Genomic DNA, 16,995 nt, shown 5'->3' with positions numbered 1-16,995 from the left:
ATGATGTGCCCCTTTTCTTACCGTAATTATAAAGTTGAATTCCAACAGTAATAGCAACCATCATGTGATTCTTCCCATGGTGCAAGGCTTATTCACTAGGTATAATAAAGCTTGATGGTCCACGAAGAATATGAATTTGTTGGCCAATAGATAGTGTCAATACTTCTTGATAGTGTAAACCATGGATAATCCTTCTCTCTGTGTGGTGATGTAGTTCACCTTTGCATCATTTAATTAACAACTAGTGAAGCAGATTGGATAGTCCAATTTGAACTCACCGGGCTCAGCTAGTACGCATCCAATAGCAAAGTTTAATGCATCAAAATGCACATAAATATGAGGTCCCAATTGGGGGGTCATAGAATTGGCACGCTAGCCAATGCCTGCTTCAGTCAATCATATGCTTCTTGGCATTCCTCAGTCCATTCAAAGATAATGAGTAGCTTGTATAATGGCCTGGCAATTTCAGCATAGAAAATTATGAAGCAACGATAATACCCAACGTGGCCCATAAATCTTTGCACACCTTTGTAGTTAGTGGGCGGTGGTAGCTCCAATATCAACTTGAATTTGCCATCATCCATGGATATACCATTCTTTGAGATAATGTGTCCCAATATCACACCATGTTTGACCCAAAATTGGCACTTTAAAGGATTCAGGGTTATATAATATAATCGACATCGCTCGAACACCTAAGCAAGCGAGATGGTCCGCCCATCGAGAGTGGGCACACAAATCATCAATGAATACCTCCAACCACTTCTACAAGTAGTCTTTGAAGGTTGTGCACATCAATTGCTAGAATGTTGCTGGGGCATTGGTGAGACCGAAGGGCATAACTTTGTATGCAAATGTCCCCCACATTGTTGAGATATCGAGCTCGTCTAGTGAGGCGGTGGCCACTGATGACCCGCCTGGGGGATAGGCCCCACACTTACACCACTGGCATGGTTGGTGAGATCATGGGAGATATGCGGCCAGTGGGATGACAGGCTGTGTGACAGCCATTCTAGAGACTGGCATAGTTATAGCACCAGCTCATTTAGTCGGGTTCACACTATAGAGAACCCGTGTATGTATTGGTTGAGTACCTTTCATATTGTGTGTACTCTTATTCTTGTATATGGTGTGTTGAGTGTTGAGTAGAGAAGAAGAAGATTTTCAGCCTCTCACCTTGTGTGTTCTCTATTAGGGTTTTGTGAGTGTGTGTGTGTGTGCTTGCAAGAGCTCAAGCTCTCTTCCCCCTGCATCTTTTCATGGTATCAGAGCCTGGTTCGTGCTAAGGGCTGAGCTGCAAGCAAGAGAACCACAGGAAGCGGTACGAGGGTAAGAGCTTCAACTACTCTTCCCTATTGTGTTGGCGACTACACCCTTGTCGGGAGCTCTACGGGAGGCACCGGCAAACGGTCTCTGATTGAGGAGCTTTCTTCGCGGGAGTAAAGCTATAGGGCAACTATGAAGTCCTTTGGACTGCAATTTTCGGGCCGAAAACGCGTTTCGGGCACGTCTGGACCTCCGTTTTTCAGAAAGCAGGCGATTTCGAGCACTGCGGGTAAGTCACTGATTCTCTGCAGAACTCTGTTTTAAGAACTGCAGGAAGACAGATTGACTGTGCAGACACTGTGGGTGCTGCAAAGAGGTCTACAGCTGCCATTGGGTGTATGTATGTGCATTGAGGTCACTGGTTGTGACATTTGAGTGGATTGCAGTACCGCTGTGCAGAAAATACAGCAGTTGTGTAGGAAAAACCAGAGTGCAGTTTCTGGTAAAATTGTGTGTTTGGCAAGATGTCTAATGATGGCATAACACAGATTGTGGCTGAGAAGCTGGATAAGAATAACTTCCATGCTTGGAGGTTCAGGTTAACGAATTTCCTGATGGGAAAAGGCTATTGGGACTACATAGAAGGTGAGCATGAAGAGGCACCGGAGATACCGGATATAAATCCGACTGCTGCAGATGTGAAAGAGTTTAAAGACTGGAACCAAGGAGCCAGGAAAGTAATGTATTGGCTTTCCATTAGTATACAGGACACCATGATTGGGCACATTCAGGATGCCAAGTCCCCCAAGGAGGCGTGGGACACCTTGGTAAAGCTTTATGAAACAAATACCAAGGCACGTAAGATACAGTTGAAGAATGAACTTCATACTGTTGAGAAAAAGAGCATGTCTGTGAATGACTATGCGTTGAAGATAAAGGGTATTGTGGAATCCCTTGCATCTATTGGTGTGTTAGTAGATGATGATGACAAGGTGGAAGTCTATCTACGTGGTCTCGGGCCACAATACAAGGCGTTTAAGACGTCTATTCAGACTCGGAAAAACATTCCCAACTTTACAGATTTGGTGTCTATGCTGATTATCGAAGAGAAGAACTTGGGTGAAGACCAACAGTCTTCACAAAGCAAAAACAGTTCAGAGCAACAGGCCTTCTACATGAGTTCAAGAAGAGGACGAGGTAGAGGAGGCCGTGGATGCGGTCAAGGAGGTGGCCGAACAGGTAATCAGAATTATGGCCAGCAACAGCAGCAACAACAACAGTCCCAGAATCAACAACAACAACAACACGTAGGTGGAAGAGGCAAATTCAGAGGCAGGGGGAGTCAAAGAGGCCGTGGAAATTGGCAAAGGCAATATAATGATACACGTGAATGCTATTATTGTGGTAAGCCTGGACATGTGCAGTCAGAATGTTATAAGAAGCAGGCTGACATGCAAAATGGGAAAGTGCAGCAAAACAACTATGTATCCTCAAGCAGAAATAATGAGGATAATGAAAGGTTGTTTGTTATGCAACATGTTGTGAATGCCATGTCTGAAAATGTTGATGCAGCACAAAAAAGATAATGTATGGTATGTGGATTCAGGCGCTTCGAACCACATGACGAGTCATGGGGAGTGGTTCAAGGAGATGAAAAACCCGGAAAGACCAGGTTTTGTGGAAACAGGGGATGACACTGCTCATCCAATTGCCCACATTGGAGATGTGCCATTGTCTATGCAGGATGGCAAAGTGAAGTACCTTGCAGATGTACTTCATGTACCGAACATAACAAAGAATCTAGTTTCAGTTGGCCAGATGATTGAGCAGGGTTTGCAGGTTCGGTTTAACCCTGATGGATGTTATGTTGAAGATTTTAAAGACAAGTGCAGGTTGGTTGCAAAAGGCAACAGAGTGGGCAGAATGTTTACGTTGGATGTAGACATGCCTGAGATGAGTGCTGCGATGTTTGCAAATGGTTCAGGAATTGTTGCAGACACAGACATATGGCATAAAAGAATTGGACATGTAAATGTGCAGAGATTGAAGTCTATGCAGACAAAAGGAATTGTGACAGGGCTGCCAAAATTTAAAGTGGAAGGTATGCATAAAATCTGTGAAGCATGCCAATTTGGGAAGCAAACAAAGCATGTGTTTCCACGTAACAGATATGTGAGCAGAAATGCACTAGATGTTGTGCATTCAGATGTATGGGGTCCTACGAAGACCATATCTATGGGAGGCTGCAGGTATTATGTGACCTTCATTGATGACCACACAAGGAAAGTGTGGGTATATTTCATGAAGGAGAAGAGTGAGGTGTTCACTCACTTTCAGAATTTCAGAGTTTTGGTTGAAAAGCAAACAGGGAAATATGTAAAGTGCCTAAGGTCAGATGGAGGGGGAGAGTACTTCTCCAATGAGTTCTCTGAATATTTGAAGAAGAATGGTATTCGGAGACAGTTTACATGCAGATACACTCCGTAACAAAATGGAGTTGCTGAGCGGAAAAACAGGCACATTGCAGAGATTGCGCGAGCATTGATGGAAGAGAAGAATATGCCGCATTGCTATTGGGCTGAGGCTGTTTCTACAACAGTATACATCATGAACAGGACTCCAACTGCAGCCATACATGATGTAACTCCAGAGGAGAGGTTTACTGGCAGAAAACCAGATTTGTCTCATCTGAAAGTCTTTGGATGCATTGCATATGTGCATGTGCCAGATGAGCTGAGAACTAAGCTGGATCCAAAAGCTGAAAAATGTGTGTTTATTGGATATTCCCTTGAGCAAAAGGGATACAGGTGTTATAACCCTGCTACACGTGAGTTGAGGGTAAGCAGGGATGTTGTGTTTGATGAGATGAGCAACTGGTATGTTGCTGAAAAAGAAGCTGTTGGGGCTGATGTGAGTGGAAGTGTGGTTGCACAGAATGCAGGTCAGCAATCACAGTCTTTGAGTGGACCAGGAGAGTCCTCATCTAGTGGGTCTGTTGATAGACCATGGAGTGGCAGGCTGCGTCATAATACCAGTCCTGCAAATGTGATTACTACATCACGTAAAGGAAAGGAGAAAGTGATTGAGCCCCTTAGTATGCCTGACATTTCTGCAGGACATTCTCATGTTGATGGAGAGTCTAGTGGCTCAGATATGAGCCTTGATGAGGAGCTTGGGATCCCAGCTATGAGAACACCTGGTGTAAAGAAGGCTATGGAAGCCATGAATGAAAAGCTGCGAAGATCACAGAGAGTGAAGAACCCTGTGGAGAGATTTACATATGATGGTTATGTGGCACATCACTATGCATATATGGCAAAGGTTGTGCAGGTTGTTGAGCCCACATGCATTGATGAGGCTGTTGGAAATGTGTGTTGGGAGAAAGCTATGGATGAGGAGATGGATGCACTATATGGAAATGAAACTTGGGATTTAGTGCAATTGCCTGAAGGCAAGAAAGCCATTGGATGCAAATGGGTGTACAAAGTTAAACATAACAGTGATGGAAGCATAAACAGGTACAAGGCTAGATTGGTAGCCAAAGGATATGCGCAGACATATGGGATTGATTATGAGGAAACTTTCAGCCCAGTTGCCAAGATGGCAACAGTGAGAGTTGTGATAGCAGTGGCTGCGTCAAAGCAATGGTCTTTACATCAGATGGATGTAAAGAATGCATTCTTGCATGGGGATTTGCAAGAAGAGGTGTATATGTTGCAGCCACCTGGATATGAGGATGTGGGTCACCCCGAGCATGTTTGCAGGTTGAAGAAAGCCTTGTATGGCTTAAAGCAAGCACCAAGAGCATGGTCTGACAAGATTTCTGAATATCTTGTCACTATTGGCTTTCATGTAGCCAATGCAGATTTCTCATTGTATGTGAGACATGGTGATAGAGGAGTTGTGCTTGTTGTCATCTATGTAGATGACTTGATCATTATGGGGGACCATGATGCAGAGATCTTTGATGTAAAGATCTTGCTAAGACAGAAGTTCGAGATGAAGGATCTGGGGGAGCTCAGATATTTCTTGGGCATTGAGGTGATTAGGTCACCACATGGTATTGGATTACTGCAGAGACAGTATGGCTTGGACATGTTGTCCAAGTATGGTATGACAGGCTGTAAGCCTATTTCTGTGCCATTGGATCAGAATGGCAAGTTGAGTGCAGATTCAGGAGAGATCTTGGAGGATCCTACTATGTACAGACGCATAGTAGGAAGCTTGATCTATATGACCATCACCAGACCAGATTTGAGCTATGCTGTTGGGTTGGTGAGTCAGTTTATGCAGGTTCCACGGAAACCGCATTTGGATGCAGTGAGACGCATACTGAGGTATGTGAAGTCTACTTTGCATTGTGGACTATTCTATGAGACTGGGACAGAGATATGTGTACATGGGTACACAGATGCTGATTGGGCTGGTAGTATCTCAGATAGAAGATCTACCAGTGGATTCATGTTTTCTTTGGGGAGTGCTGCTGTGACTTGGAGCAGCAAGAAGCAGCCTACGGTTGCTCTATCGAGTACAGAGGCTGAGTACAGAGGAGCTGCTATGGCAGCATGTGAGGTAGCTTGGTTGAGAAAGCTACTTGCAAATTTGGGTCTATCAGTGGATAGACAAGTTGTCATTTTCTGTGACAACATTAGCAGTATACAGTTGGCCAGGAAGGTCTTGGTAGGAGACCTTGACCTTGTTTATGTCAGCACAGAGGATCAGGTAGCTGACATCTTCACCAAAGCATTGGGTACAGAGAAGCTCCGCAGATTCAGGGCTTCACTTGTTGGTGTACATGAGATGGAGTTGAGCTCGAGGGGGAGTGTTGAGATATCGAGCTCGTCTAGTGAGGCGGTGGCCACTGATGACCCGCCTGGGGGATAGGCCCCACACTTACACCACTGGCATGGTTGGTGAGATCATGGGAGATATGCGGCCAGTGGGATGACAGGCTATGTGACAGCCATTCTAGAGACTGGCATAGTTATAGCGCCAGCTCATTTAGTCGGGTTCACACTATAGAGAACCCGTGTATGTATTGGTTGAGTACCTTTCATATTGTGTGTACTCTTATTCTTGTATATGGTGTGTTGAGTGTTGAGTAGAGAAGAAGAAGATTTTCAGCCTCTCACCTTGTGTGTTCTCTATTAGGGTTTTGTGAGTGTGTGTGTGTGCTTGCAAGAGCTCAAGCTCTCTTCCCCCCTGCATCTTTTCACACATTGTATTGAAAGCTGTCTTATGCTGGTCTTCTGGTTCTATGGACACCTGATTGTAGCCGGAGAATCCATCCAAGAAGCTGTAAGTTTCTTCACCAGCCACTCTCTCCAAAACATGTTCCGTATAGGGTAATGGGGGTAATGGTCTTTTCTAGTCACTGCGTTGACCTTTTTAAGGTCAACACATACCACCCTAAGTTTTCCATTCTTTTTTGACACTATTACAATTGGTGATAACCAATCCGTGTGCTCTATCTCATAGATGAAATCCGCAGAGCAATGAGCTTGTCTATATACTCCTTTACAATCGCCGCATACTTAGGATTCATCGGGTATGGTTTTTGCCTGGTTGGCCTTGATCCTTCCATGATTGGAATTGCATGCCGCACTAACTTAGGTGATACACCCTTCATCTCCTTGTAATTCTAGGCACGAAATAGTCCTTAAATTCCTTAAGGAGGGCAAAGATCTCATCTTCTTTAGCCAAAGTCAAGTCCTTAGCAATGAATATAGGTCTGGCTTCCTCCCCTAGTCCCACAATATCAACTTCCTTGAATTCTGTCGGGGCATCATATGATGTGGATAGCCCATCCTCCTTAACCCTTGTTGCCATTAGTTGGACCAGTTTCCTTTCATCAACAATGTAGGTTTTGAAGTGGTCTGGTACTAAGACCAAGTTTGGTTTATCCTCATTCACACTTTTTGTTTTCTCCATGCCTCACGTTCAGCTTCTGCCAAACCTTTATTCCGTTTCGATGCCCAGTTTTTGTAAGCTTAGGTGTTTCTGGCTCTTGAAGGGTGACAGTCTCCTTGTGTTTTCCTTCCAATGATATCTTACTCAATTCCTCACCCCAATCCTTGGAAAGCTCATTGTGTACTTTAGTGGCCTCAAGGTATCTCAGCCACTGGGCATTCCTGCGTTTTCTTCGTAATAATAGGGCATTTCATCGGGTAATGTATCATTTTTGTTTTCGCCATCTTCAAAGGCGTTGAGCGTTGGTACGGCCTTGTGTTATGGTCCCTTCTATGCTAGAGGTCTCCTCTTCTGATTCTTCATTAATGGTTTGCCAATTAACCATACAGACAGAGGACGTAGGGACATTTCCAGATTCCACATATTGGGTCCCCTTGAGTTGCATCACATCTATGGTAGCTAGCACATGTATCCAGTTTTCATTGAAGTCCGGAGGAGGAAGTGATGTATAAATTTGTGTTTCCTCTTCTTCCTTGGAATTTTCCATCGTGGTTTGGCATATTTGTACAGATGTGGTCCGCTCCGTTGTGACCGAATCATTATCGCGAACAATTGCCCTTCCATGGGGTGTGCTTTCCATGTTCTCAGATCTATCTTTAAAATTTGTGAATCCCTACGCACATACACGTGATCTAATGCCCAATCATGCACCAATTTGGATTCCCTCGTGAAGGGTCTCCCCAATATTATGCCATATGAGTCAGGTTGGCGGCGCAGGAAGTCCATTATCACAAATGTATGATGGTAGCAAAACATAACGAGTTTGAGTTTCACATTTTTTAATGGACTTTTGGGATAAATTTTACCACTATGCATAAATAAGCACATTATTTGATAAGCACTCAAAAAATAATAGAATACATAGTAATATAAGCTCCATAATTTATGAAAAAATCTACAAACATCCTTGAGTCTATTTCTAGACCCAAATAGTAAAGCCTTTAGTATATACTTACCTTCATGATATAATTATTTGCTCTATTATTTATAAGCAGATAGTGGGCATGATATACAACTAATGCTAAGAGTTTAAAGAGGTCAACTTATAGGTGTGCAAAAGTAGACTTGTATTCATATATATATGTAGAAGATGGTAACTTGGAGGCTCTGAGTAAACCTAAGCATGTTAAAAGAGATATTTTTTTAGCAGGACAATCTTAGAGGTAGACATCATATAGCCTATGGGTGTAAATTTCGACCCACATAGGCATTTGTTTTCATGAAGGAAATTTTTGTTATGCAATATGGATAAGGGTAGCGGGAAGAAATTGTAACCTATATCATGTACATATATGGTGGTGGCAAAAATTCATAGTATGCATATGTTGATGTTTGATCCAAATAGCCATTATCATGAACATAGGTGATGGTATATCTAAGAGTAGTGTAGGAATGAGCTCTAGTTATAATTATTTATAGTGCATGTGAAGAATGTTGAAAGATGGTATGTCTAAGGGTAATGTAGAATGAACTCTGGGTATAATTATTTAGAGGACATGCAAAGGATGCTGAGAGATGCAATCTTCGCTCGCGACATTGTCTTTGTGTACAAAGAGAAAGAGAGGACCTTAGGGCTTCTGGAATGGTGGTAGAGAAGAGCTTAGAGCTTTCACGATGATGGTAGATTCAAGGTCCCCTATGCTGTGGAGAGCATACTACTGCACATAGGCATGGCAGAGTCGAGGCTCACATACACCCCCCTCCATGACATAGATGGTCGCACCACGTGTATTTGCTTATAGTTCTTCAGCTTTAAAATTGAATTGTAGAACAAAAATCAAGATTGGCGAATCAATCGACTTGTGGTATTCCAAATCAATGGAGCCTTGCACATTTGGATTAAAATCAATGGATTACAGGTCATCATGGATTATCTCATCTAGCTTTTCTATTATCATGATTTTTTGGCATCTACTATGTAGCGATATTATTTATGATACAAAGGTTACATGGTTACATAGACAAACATTTTTTTTAATGACCTCTTCTTAAATTTGTAGTCAAAGGTTGAGACCATATGTGTTTTTCACGTCCTTAGCCTATAAACCTATGTTCTACCTATATAACCTTATCCTAGGTATATTTTTCCTTTAATTCTATGCAAAATATGAAGTTTTATGGAAAAGTTGATGTTTTGCATAAAATCGATATAAAACATCAACTTTTTCATAAAGCTTAATTTTTTGCATCAACTTGATGCAAAACATCGAGTTGTGTGGAAAAGTTGATGTTTTGCATCAACTCAATGCAAAATATCAACTTTTAGGCTAAAAGTTGATATTTTGCATCGAGTTGATGTAAAACATCAATTTTTCTACACAACTCGATGTTGTGCATCGAGTTGATGTAAAACATCAACTTTTCCACACAACTCGATGTTTTGCATCAAAGTTGATGCAAAACATCAAATTTTTCACACGACTTGATGTTTTGCATCAAAGTTGATGCATAACATCAACTCTACCACAAAACTTGATATTTTGCATCAAGTTTCAATTGCTCTGAAGAAAAAAGTTGTAGGATCGGAGATTGATTTTCACACATAGCCTTTTTCAACGATTCCGTCCATGATAGCATGCTTAGACGACCTATTCCATAAATTTCAAGTATGAACACAACTATGTTTCGATGCGATTTACAGACGTCACAAAGCAACTTGCTAATGTAGCAAGTTGCTTTGTCACGTCTGCAAATCGCGTTGAAAAATAGTCTGTTGGTACTCAAAATTTGTGGTAGAGGTCGTCTGAGCATGCCACCACAGACGGAATCGCTAAAGCAGGCCGTTTGTGAAAATCGATCTCCGATCTTCCAACTTTCTTCTCCGAAGCATCTGAAACTTGATACAAAACATCAAGTTTTGTGGTAGAGGTCGTCTGAGTATGCCACCACAGACGGAATCGCTAAAACAGGCCGTTTGTGAAAATCGATCTCTGATCTTCCAACTTTCTTCTCCGAAGCATCTGAAACTTGATACAAAACATCAAGTTTTGTGGTAGAGTTGATGTTTTGCATCTATGATATAAAACATCGAGTTTTGTGGTAGAGTTGATGTTTTGCATCTATGATGCAAAACATCGAGTTTTGTGAAAAAGTTGATGTTTTGCATCAACTTTGATGTAAAACATCGAGTTTTGTGGAAAAGTTGATGTTTTGTATCGATTTTATGCAAAACATCAACTTTTCCATAAAACTTAATGTTTTGCATCAAAGTTGATGTAAAACATCAAGTTTTGTGGGAAGTTGATGTTTTGTATAATGTTGATACAAAACATCAAGTATTGTAAAAAAGTTGATCTTTTGCATAGAAAGTTAATGTTTTGAATATAAAGTTTATGTTTTGCATCAACTTGATTCAAAATATCAAATTTTTGTAAAAGTTGATGTTTTGTATCAAGAGAGAAGTTGATGGAAAACATCAACTCTTAGCTGAGAAGTTCTTACTCAGCATTGAGTTGGCCACAAATGTTTTAGCTAAAACATCCTTACTATGTGTAGTAACCAGTAGGATTCGAACCTAAGTCCTTACCTGATATTTTACAAAAAAAGTATTTTACAAAGTATAAACTTTTGTTTCTTAAATAGACATTTTTTATACTTTCTAAACTCATTTAATAACTAAAATTACCATTTAATCCTTTTTTATCGCATCAAGGACACATCTTCTTTAAAAATGAGTGTGGAATTATTTTTCAAAGTTAGACAACTTTTAAATAGCTTATTCATGATATTTTAAAATTCATATGTATGTAATGAACTCTTTTCAAAAAAGTATATATTATCAATTAAGAAGTTGTGATACTCAAGAGCTTCAAAATGGATTTTAATACTACTCTCATCGAGAGCCAAAATAGGGTTTTACAATTAAGATAATAATTGTATCAAGATAACGCTTTTGTAATATAACTATACAAATACTTTTTTATAGTTGCACTCTGTAGCACATCCTCAATCATGCTAACATGGCAAATGACTCAAGGAGTCTAAGCTTCAAGTGTACACATAGAAGAGAAAAATTATATTTGTGGATAGTGAAGAAGAGGATGCCTCATCTACCTTCTCAGTGAAAGGCACATCGACTAGTGATGGTGTCAATGAGAATCATACCTATGCCATAAACTATATGTTTAGAAAATGGCTTCTTTTACAGTTGTATCATTTTTTTAATGGATTGAAGATGGAAATAATAAACATTGTCTCTATTTTGGCATGTTTTTTGAAAACTTATTGTTAGATTTTTAATTATAATCTATTTTTGTAAGAAACATGTAAAGTGCCCAAAATATTATCGTTTTTTGGCAATGTTGTATGCATGCGGCGTAGACCACTTATTAAAAAGATGTAAAAAACTAAACTTTTTTTATGGAATCTCTGAAAGATGCCAAATATTTCTCGTTTTTAAAAAATATTACGCATTTTGTCCACAACAGTGTTCATGTGAATGTTTGTTTGCGATTACATGATTCTTTGTTTATGTGATAAGAACCTTGGATATGGCATGCATGTTTATTCTACTATTTAAAAAGGTTGATTTGATTGTGTTGTTATGTGGAAATAGCAGGATTAAGTGAGTTTGATGTTTTCTTAGTTTAAGTTGTATGATTAAGATATGGCTAGATTCAGGACCGTCACACTCTTGGAAACCAGAAAGGGATGTTGACACCTTCTGTCTCACCCCGCTTATCACTGTGGAGAAGTTGAGGGCTCGGCATGCTTGCCTCACCCGAAGTGATCCTGGAATGATCTGAAAAAGGGGCTTCGGCTCCTCTAGCCTAACCCGTGTTTTGCACTGTGAAGGAGTGTGGGCTCCCGCTTTTTGCTGCGTTCAACCTTAGTCTTGATCCTGCATGATCTAAAGAGAGACTGGACTCCTCCGTCCTATTCCATGCTCTGCAGTGTGGAGAAGTGGTTGCTTCTGCTTTGTTGCATCTTCCCAAGACGTGATCCTTGATCATCTAAAGGGGCTTTGTCTCCTCCGGCCTAACCCGTTTCCATCGTGATGAGAGGGGGTGGCTCCATTTCTACAAGGTGTGTCATGGCATTAGCGGATGTCTTACTGCATACATGCTCCCAAAAGATTGACTAGGCCGCTTGCATTCTGCTCTCTTACTCTTGGTCACCACACCAACATAATGTCCCATTCCTCTGCATCCAATTTCTTAGCATAAGCAAACCCGGCCCCATAACCGGCGTTGTCTCTGCATGCATGGCCCCTTTACTTGCATCTCTCTTTGACCTTTGAGTGGCTACCAACCTGTGGTCCCCATCTGAGGAGCTGCCGGTCCATAACGTGCCACTTTATCTTTTGCGTGCCTTTGCTATTTTCTTCACAGCATCACCTTCCCATGGTTTTAACTCTGTGAGATCCCAAGCCCGCTATTCTTCTTGCTTGAAGTGTTGTCAACCCCACCAGGATGAAGTTTCATGCATCTGTGTGATCAGCTCGAGTGCGTTTGGACCTCTCGGGTATATGCCAACATCTTCAGCTAGACTTGTACCCATATACCTCACCTCACATTGAACCCAACTGGACCTCTCGGGTATATGCCAACATCTTCAGCTAGACTTGTACCCATATACCTTACCTCACATTGAACCCAACTGTCCCCACTGGCCTCATGGTGATTCGGCCAACTTTGGAATCTCTTTGAACGGACTGTGCGGTTGCAATCCCCTCAAAAAATTGATCATTTTTCATATATATCATGTCCCCAGATTCCATCGTCAAGCCCCCCGTTGGGGACTGTGTTGTTTCATGACACCCCGACGGGTTCAACCAACCACACCATCCCATGCCTTGCTTCCCACTGCTCATGATAGGTATATGTAACCATGGGCAAACTCCTTCATCTTGAGGCTCAGATCTCAGTTGTGGCAACTTTTCATGCCGTTGGCTCATGGCGTCACCTAGTCACAACCCAACTTGTCGTTTTTGCGGTTTTGGACGTTTCCCCCATTCTTTCCGTTCTTGTCGTACTAGCATTACACGCCCCACATGGGCTTCCAAAACAAACCATGCTCTGATACCAAGTGTCACAAGCCTGGAGGATCGGGACTTGGACATCTAACCGTGAGGCGGCCTTTCCACCAACTCAACTTCATGACTCGGCTCCATCGGCCCATCGAGCGCGCTTGGTCCGTCGGCATGGCACAGCTCGCCGGTCCGTCGTTTTCACCGTTTTGGTCCCATTTCCATGTTCCAGCAATCTCACCGTCAAGGCAGGGAGGGCCACCCCAAAGGCACTTGGCATCACGGAACCTCACTTGCAACTCGGGAGGCGTAACATGCCTACCCGATGCGTGAGTGCTCTCCCTTCCACAACTGCCTCACCTGCCTAGAGTTTCATCTTCCTTGGGCAAGCACCCCCTTCGATACCGAAGCCTAGCTGATATCAACGGAGGAAATAATGTTGCTTAAGGTCCCTCATCCTCATCCTCTCCCACCTTCGATCAGGTCGACCATCTTTTTGTCGATGGCGCAATCCCTGTTTGTGGAAGCTCTCTCCTCTTCGGAATCAGACTTCTAGTGGACCGCTATGAAGTCAGAGATGGCCTCTCTCCAAGCAAATCGGACCTAGGTACTATGCCCACTCCCTAGAGACTTCTGGTGGACCGCTATGAAGTCAGAGATGGCCTCTCCCCAAGCAAATCGGACCTAGGTACTATGCCCACTCCCTAGTACTGCTCGCCGTGCCATTACTTGTAAAGTGGGTTCTCCATCGAAAATACAATCCCGACGGTATGGTGGCACGCTAAAAGGCAAGGCTGGTTGCTCGTGGGTTGTCACAAGAGTATGGCATTGACTACACCGAAACATATTCACCCACTCTCCGCCTTGCTACATTCCGCACCCTGCTTGCAATTGACACTTTAACATGATATGGAAATGCACCAAATGGATGTGCAAACGGCTTTCCTTAAGGGCTTCATTGATGAGGAAATTTACATGGTACAGCCTCCTCATTCGTCAATGCAAGGTATCCTAACCATGTGTATCATCTCCAAAGATCTATATATGGTTTGAAGAAATCCCACGCCTATGGAATGCACGATTTAATGACTTCATGCAGCAGGCTGGCTTCACACGCCTTGTTAGGATGTATTGTGTATACCTGGAATGTCAATGGGGAAATACTTTTCCTAGCCGTCTATGTCGATTCGCATGGCCAATGGTGGATGGGAACTCTCATACCTTCTCCGCATGCAAATCTGACGTCATCGGCCTTCTAAACGCCTGCATCTCTCATAGCAAAAGTTCGCGGAGGACATACTCACTAAGTTCAACATCAAAGAGCTCATACCGTGTACCACAAAACTACGGCAACTTGTGGGCAGTAGAACCATTGGCGCAGCAAAGTGGGTAAAGAACCAGAAGTCCAAAAGCTATCGGAGCATGTTGGGTAGTGTACGCTACTGGGTAACATGTACACGCCCTGATTTGGCCTTTCCATCGGGGCTACTCTCAAGATTCTTACATTCCTTTTGCAAGCTAATAGAAAAATCTTTTAAGTGCCAAAACTTATCTACTTTTGTTTCTCATTCAAAGTGACAAGGTAAGTTTTGTGTTAAAAATGGATGAGTGTCAGATTGTTAAAGGTAAGAGGTTAGAACAAATTAGTATCACACTCATGAATGAGGCAATGGCATATACACAAAGAGTGAGATCAACATGACTGAGGAGACTGAGTTTCCTTTGGAAGGTTCTAATGAAAACTTGGACAATCCGATAGCAAGAGGGTTTGAAAGTCAAATTTTTCCTCTTTTAGTGTCCAATCTAAGAGAGAGATATGGTGGCTTGGTGCGTTTGAAGTACTGAAGGAGACACATGAAGTGCTAGCTTGGATGTTTGATAGGATACCCTGGATTACCAATGTCATCAAAGCATAGATTCAGGGAGAAAAATCAGAAGTGGAGGGTAAGGGCACTTATACAGTAGACTGGCATTTAGGAGGTGACTTGAAGACAATAAAGTGCCTGCTTGGGTGTCCACAAGGTTCTAACACCCCAAATCCTTGTCCATGGTGCATGAGAATGGTGAGAGAAAAGAAACAGAAGGCAGAAAGGAAGAGGAAGTTGAAGAAACAAGATGATGAGAACGACACTGTGGATGCTGATACTGGCAATTGCATTGGTGGTGTCTTGTCTGCTAACATGCTAGCTGAGCCAAACAAGCATTTGAAAGACCCTGAATGGAATCCTATTATTTCGTTCGAACTCAAGAATGTCCAATTTTGTACTTTGCATGCATTCATGCATGTGTTTGATCGTCTGCTCAATTGTCACATTGATTACGCATTTACCATGCAAGGCAAGGAAAGACAACATGAAGCTCTTTAAAAAGTAGAGAGCTACTCAACTCAATTGGGTGCCATGGCAGTAATGTACAGATTACTGTTAAAAATAAGACCTCTAGCATGAATCATGAAGTGGCACAACATCTTTCCAAACCTCAAAGATCCTTGTATGTCACATTGATTACGCATTTACCATGCAAGGCAAGGAAAGACAACATGAAGCTCTTTAAAAAGTAGAGAGCTACTCAACTCAATTGGGTGCCATGGCAGCAATGTGCAGATTATTGTTAAAAATAAGACCTCTAGCATTAATCAGAGGGGAGGAGATGTGATAATCTCTAGCTTACCAGCCCACCATCATGCATTGGCACCATATAGGAGTGCCGATCAAAGAAGATCTTTTCCTAAGGTCTTCACTGGTTTTACAAGAAAATAGTGTCTCAGCAATGTCTGCATAGAGTGCTTGAAATATTCCGGTAAGGCTTCGTAATGGTTTCTCATCTAACGGTAAGGCTTATCATCTTTCTTGATTTCTACTTTCCCAATGTGTAGACCCACACATGAAAGAACCTCCTCCACTCTCTTTCACACATTGTCCTCACAAACATATTTGATTAAAGAAGTTAGGCCTGAAAATTTAAGTGGTTGTTGGGTTGGATATCAAGAATAAGATCATAGCTCTCTAAAGACACTGTAGATCAACAAATATATTGTTGAACTCACTGTAGGGATACATGATCTTACCATTTGTGCCTTGCTTTTCCCCCCAAGTTCCAATGGTTAATGTATCATTGATGCAATAGTATTGCATTACACATCATCATTGCATATCCCCTTTGCTAATCTTTTCTTTTTGGGGATTGGAACAATATTCCTTGTGATGCCTTGTTTGCGGAGTGCATCTTTTAGCAATTAATGAAGGGCTTGATATCTTTTTGTGCTAATGCCCACATCATCACAAGCATTCTAAACCTACTCAATGCTTAGAAGATTGGTAATTCAATGACATCCATTATTTCATTTGGGAGTACCTGAAACGGGACCCTTTAATCTTCTTGAAGAGAATAATCAAAAACTCATAAAATATATCAAATATTAAAACAACTACTTGAATTAAATTGCAAATTAAAGCATAAAACAAAACATAAGGTAAGAGAAAGAAAAACATCACCATCAACACAATCAACACAAGGCTGGGTGCAATCTTCCCCCCCTTGTGCGTGGCCTTCCCCCACACAAGAGTATTTTTATTATTAGCTTTTCATCAAAAATAGGCCATAGCCTCCAAAAATATACAAAGTGTGCTTTTAGAGAGCACGACACTCTTCCACAACAAAAATAGAGTGTCCCAAAAATTGGGGCTAGGGTAAAGCCTTTAGGCTTTAATAAATTCAACATTATAAATGTATTTTTTCCAATGTATCAAAATGGAAAAATCAACTATTAAGGTTACAAGCTACGCTTGTAA

Source organism: Cibotium barometz, chromosome 59 (genome assembly GCF_041138505.1).
Source record: "Cibotium barometz isolate CiBa-2024 chromosome 59, ASM4113850v1, whole genome shotgun sequence".
NCBI lineage: Eukaryota > Viridiplantae > Streptophyta > Polypodiopsida > Cyatheales > Cibotiaceae > Cibotium > Cibotium barometz.
This window is presented reverse-complemented; position numbering follows the sequence as displayed.